The 6,000-nt window shown below is 38.6% G+C and overlaps 1 protein-coding gene across 1 annotated transcript in view; it reads right to left on the reverse strand.

Moving 5' to 3' along the window:
* LOC124796139 (broad-complex core protein isoforms 1/2/3/4/5-like) overlaps positions 1-4,525 on the reverse strand; it is an 85,970-nt gene extending 81,445 nt beyond the window's left edge. The window contains exon 1 of the mRNA XM_047260231.1: positions 4,400-4,525. The gene's annotated coding sequence lies outside the window, so the exon portion shown is untranslated. The remainder of the gene's footprint in view (positions 1-4,399) is intronic.
* Positions 4,526-6,000: the final 1,475 nt, after the last annotated feature.

The raw sequence follows: 6,000 nt of genomic DNA on the forward strand, positions 1-6,000 counted from the left end.
GTAGGTATCCAGCCTGGGGTAAATAGATGTTGCAAATGGTCATCTCTGGGATGGTGCACACTCTTACTGCTATCTACTCCAGTGTGGTATAGAAGGAAATGCACTCATTGACGACATCTGTGCAGACCAAGGCACACACCTGTCCAGATGCTCTATCAGGCCAATATGGTTTGTACAGAGAGATGGTAACCTCTGAAGGCTGGAAAACACTCATTAGTGAAACATGTTTCTTGGAGGGCAACACCGATCGCTGAACTGAATGAAAAGCAATAAGTGGCACATACTTTCTAGTGGGACTTTTGAGAAAGTCGAGAAACAAAGCACCTTTCAAGTCAGAAACAGCTATTTTGAACGTTTTCCCTGCTGACAAATAAGTTCTTGTTTTAACTGCACGGTACGTCCATTTCCTCCAACACTATATACTGCAGCTTTTGAACTGCTGTGTTGTGGTGCATGAAGGCTTAATCACTGGTGACAACATTCTACAGAAGCAGTACTCCTTCCACTCCATGTGGTACTAGACGTCTCTCACAAACAATATATAAAATTTTTTCACAAGTTATGATCCTGGAAGACACTAAATGACTGTAGCTGCTTGTGAATCAGACCCTTTGCAGGTTCCCTCACAAGCAACAAACTATCGTAAAACAAAAAGTTTTGTTAATATCTTATGGGTCAACAGACGCGTCCGATTCCACCTGTCTGCTTTGACCCATGACATAATGGTGTTGTTGAGAGTGACATCACTATGACATGGAGTTTTTGAGTGGTTGTGTTTGTAGATGTCATGGTGTTGTATGTGATCATGCCCTCTAGTGGTAGATGTGGACATGCCGAGTTTAACATGTGGTATTGGATTCATTTGAGTTTTGGTTGTCATGCTAACGTGGTTTTGAGTTCGGATAACTTGTGCGGTAACATGGGCTGTGGAATGTTTTCAGTGAGTTATTAAGTTTTTTGTTTTGTTTTGTACATGTGTTTGGCGTATTTGTTAGGTCTGATTAGTTTGGTGTAGGTTGTGCAGAAAGAAGTCTAATTTTTTTATGGCTTTTTTGTTAGGTATGGATATGACTGAAGTTCACGAGCGTATCATTACATTCTGAGATGGGTGATAATATGATGTCTGACATACAGTTTCCGCAGATATTCGGTCTTATTGCTGAATATATTAGGTGTGACACACGTTTGTGGCAACAACTTGAAGTTGATGAGAGTTCTGGCAGCTCGAACCACGGACATGTATATGTGGTGTTGTTGGTACGAGTGTGTGTGTGTGTGTGTGTGGACAACCTGGCTAGTATTGCCAGAGGCTTTTGTTGGTAAGTAATTTTTGGTTCAGTTTTATTCTATAGTAAATGTGATGTTCTGTGTATTGTATATTCATGGTATGTCAGTTGCATTTTAACTGATGTAGTGAATATGGGGTATTTGGGTTTTTGAGTTGTAGGGGTTTTGGTTCCACTTTTTGGAGTTGCAGGTGCTGGTTTTTTGGTATAGGTAGCTGTAGTTGAGCTATATAGGTTAACAGAAATATCTGACTCCATTTTTTGGAGTTGTAGATGGTGTTTTTTTGGTTTTGATATCTGTGGTTGAGCTATATAGGTCTAGTGAAATGCCCTATTCCACTTTTTGGGGTTATAGGTGTTGGTCGTTTTGGTATCGATATCTGTGGTTGAGCTATGTAGGTCAACGGAAATTTCCAATTCCACTTTTTGGGGTTATAGGTGTTAGTTTTCTGGTATCAACAGCTGCAGTTCAGCTACATAGCTCAAGGGAAATGTCTGATCCTTGTGTGTTTTTAATTTATCAGAACACTGTAATTTAAATTTTTTCTTTTATATTATTTGTTTTGGGATGGTGTGGTGTTTTTTTACTGTTGTATATTTAGCTTGTACCCATCCTATACCCCCAAATTTCTGCAGTTGTCCCGTTAATTTCATTTTATTTTTGGAGTGAGACATTTTTGTGTAATTTTTATTTTTTTGTTAGGGTTTGTTGACCTGTGTATGTATGATATCATTGTTGTCATTTTGTATGCGTTGGAAGGAGCCGTTTCCACTATATTGTTGATGCCATGGGTCAAAGCAGATGGGTGGAATCAGACATTTCTGTAATGCCATATGTGACTTACTTCAGAACCTATTGCCAATGTCTGCACTAAGCTGCATCTTCCAAAATCTGATTTGTTGTCTGTGTAAAGGCTCACAACATGTGTTAAATTATTATAAACAACCTACAGAAAAACATATCACACTAATCTGGAGATATTTGACATTGCTTCTCTGTCTTTGTGAGAATTTTGTTGATTTCTAAATTGGCAAATTACTTACCTTGCGCCAAGACAAGTGCAACTGGAGATCTAACAATATATTGTCTCTATTATGAAAAAGCGCAGCAATAAAAAAATGGTTTTCAGAATGCAATATGACACCTTTCATAAGATATTGTGTGAAGAGGATACACTATACCCTAGTAACTAACACTTTCAACATTCATGTACTTCATTAGTGAGCTGTTTGTACTGATCAAAAAGGAGAATATATAAACTACAAATGTGTTCCGTAATATTGCAGCAGACAGTTATCAATGAATTAGAAGCCAACTTTTAGGTGTGCAAAGAATTTTCTACTCAGAAGACCAAGGATAAATTTTAGGTAAGAGTAACAGTATTAACACATTGGCTGCTGTGTGGCCACCTGCAACCACTGCAAAATCACATGCCTAACATCATGGGCCGGCAGCAGTCACAGCAGAACTAACGCCATGTACCTAACCTGGTGATTAAACATCCCATCACTAAGTGTGCAGCAGTCAATGTGTTAATGGATACTGTATCTATTCCGTAGTGTATATACAGAGTGCACACATTTTCTTGGCACCTCAGCTCTCCAATTCTCTTTTGGGAAGGAATGTAAAAATTCAGTGCATGTCATCATTGTTAATCCTAACAATCAAACATCACTGTCTGCATCACCACTGTGTAGCAATTATTGGTTAACGTCATGCTTCATTTCACTGCACTTTATTTGCAGACACACACACTCACTCTCTCTCTCTCTCTGGAAGTGCTTTCATCTTCTATTATCTACACCTACCCCCCCCCTCCCCCCCCCAAAAAAAATTAACAAAAAAATACACACAGTAAAAGACCTGAGATACTGTAGGTAAAACTGTATACACATTGATTTACTGAACTCTTTTACAATTGCATCAGCAGTGATGTATCTATATATCCTTGTTCTAGTTCAATAATCAGTTGTTACTTAGGTAGCAGCTTTGAATGGAACATCTAAAAAGTAATCAGTTTTGATCCTAAAATAAGTACTGTGTAATGGAAACAATCTTAACACATGCAGATTGTCTATCATATTGACTCAAATGAACTTGTTGTTTCTTTATTTGTAAATATATAGTATTTTGCAATAGAGCTACCGAAAAATACTCCAATATAAAAAATGAATTTGTCACATCTTCCCAAGTTGTAGGAAAAACTGATTCAAAATGTGCATTATAAAATCATACATAATTAACTGGTATAGGCTAGTACTGTAAAGTACTAATATTAGTCATGTCAAAATAAAATTCTTGAACCGGTTAAGATGCTCCAACATATCCATATTTGCCGGTCATATAGATAAGCAACAATACTCAACAGCTTTTGATGTGTGCATTTGTCAGAGAGACGATGGGTGAAAACTTTAATTCTTCTTGTTGGTTTCAAACAGTGAATATACGCGCCGGAACAAAATGAAAGAGAATCAAGGCTTGGTAGACTACTTAATAAGTTATTACTAGTTTGAAATCTCAGCTGGAACTAACACTGTGTGCAAAATTACAGATATACCAGCCTCTTCATTCATATATTAAATTAACCTGACCCAGTTTTTTCGAACACAAACATGTAGCATGCACTTCTATTTTTGATCAACGAAAGTCGTCTTTCTGCTGAAAGCGAATAATATGTAGGATAAAATTTGACAGCGAATATGCAGAATTACACTGTTTGCCGGTGCAGTCAACTTCTACAGCGCACTGTGCATATTTTTTTAACAAGTAAAAATCATTTAATCCGTTCTTCCGACGATTAATGACATATCCTTATACATAATGTCTTCACACTAACTGTCAAATAGGACAAGAAAGCTACAAACTGCTAGTACCTCAAAATATCGATAGCTACAGGGCTTAGCGAAATCATTTGCTGTTAAGGGTGTGTCTACCTAGATATCAACAGCAGTAATATGAAGCTGTTTTGAGACAAAAGAATGGGTTGTAAACAGCGACATACACAAACACAATCAAATGGGTCCACAGGAGAATTCTGATGCCTCGCCGTATATCAGATTTTTTTACGTTTAACTGAATACAACAGCATCCAAATTGTTAGTGGCGTACAAACCTCTTGTGCAGAATTAATTCCGATCGCTGGCACTAAGAGACGACGCAATATACAATGTTTTTTTCCGGGACGCTCCGTCTGATAATTTAAATTTGACACTTAAAACAATGAATGCCGAAGAAATTAATGCAAAATTAGGAAAGATCTTTGCAGAACATAACAAGCAAGGCAGCCAACTGCTAAATCTTAAACAAGATGTCAGCCTTTAGAGCGGGAAATTTCGTTCGTAAAAATTTAGTTCAAGATCTTTTTATACGTGATCACTTTAAGCAAGTCTTTATAATAGATGAATAACTCTAGTAAAAATACAGATGTGAACTCAGCAGTACCACGTAAAAAGGAACAGCTGTTTCCCATAGCTCCCCCCCCCCCCCTTCCTCCCGCTCCACCCGTGCTCTCGCTCTTTCTCTGGTATAATAATCCATCAAAAGCACTGAGACACTTGTTAGTGGACATTAATATAAGGTATGTCCACCCTTAGCGTTTATGACGGCCTGAACTCTGCTCGGGAAACTTGCAATAAGATGTCTGGATGTCTACATGGCAAGCCATTCTTCCTCAAGAGTCGAAGCCAGAGAAGATTCTAACTCAGAGAAGATTCTAACTCAGGTATGTGACTGTCGACAAGCTTTTGCCTTACAGATGCTGCTTTACGACTGGGTACATTGTCGTCCTGATACAATCATCGTCTCCGAACTGCTTCTCAACTGTACGCAGTACACAATACCGTAATGCAAAATTTTTTCACATCTTTCCCCATTTAGCGTTTCTTAAGAGCAATAAGGGGATCACGTGCTAAGCACGAAAGACACCTCCATACTATAACACACTGTCGGCACTACACATGATGGCAGGTAACGTTCTCCATGCATTCAACAAACCCAAACACTTCCAGAGGTTATAGCGTAATTCATCGCTCCAAATCACTTATTTCCAGTCATTCACAGTGCAGGGGCGTTGCTCCTTATACCACAGCAAGTGTCACTTAGCACTGACAATAGAAATACGTGGCTTATGAGGAACTGCTCGATCATTGTGTTCCATTCTTCTTAATTCTCCACACACAGCCATTGTGCTAGCTGGACTACTGGTAGCGCTTTGGAACTCATGGATGATTCATTCATCCTGCTGATTTCAGGTGATTTTTTACAAACTGCTAGTACCTCAAAATATCGATAGCTACAGGGCTTATGCATTGCACTCATAAGTTTGCACTCTAAGTTTATCTGTGGTTGTTCCTTCGCTTTTCCACCACACACTTACATGCCTTGGGCAGCTGTAGAATGGTTGAAATGTCCCCGATGGATCTGTTACTCAGGTGACATCCAATGACTAGTCCATGATCGACGTCACTGAGCTCTCCTGATCGATCCACTCTGCTGTTACTGTTGCTCTACTGACAACACAACATCTCAGTGTCTGTCTTTTATCTCATAGAAGCACCACAGTGTTATGCCCATCTGCAATCCAGCATTGCTTTAATGATTAATAAAAATAGCGTATTCATAAACCTGAATGATTGTGTGCATGTATAATTGTTGTCTGCAATCTATTATGGCCTAAGTTGTTGTTGCCTATGTATGTTATAGCCTAAATTGTCT

The sequence above is a fragment of the Schistocerca piceifrons genome, chromosome 4 (genome assembly GCF_021461385.2).
Source record: "Schistocerca piceifrons isolate TAMUIC-IGC-003096 chromosome 4, iqSchPice1.1, whole genome shotgun sequence".
NCBI lineage: Eukaryota > Metazoa > Arthropoda > Insecta > Orthoptera > Acrididae > Schistocerca > Schistocerca piceifrons.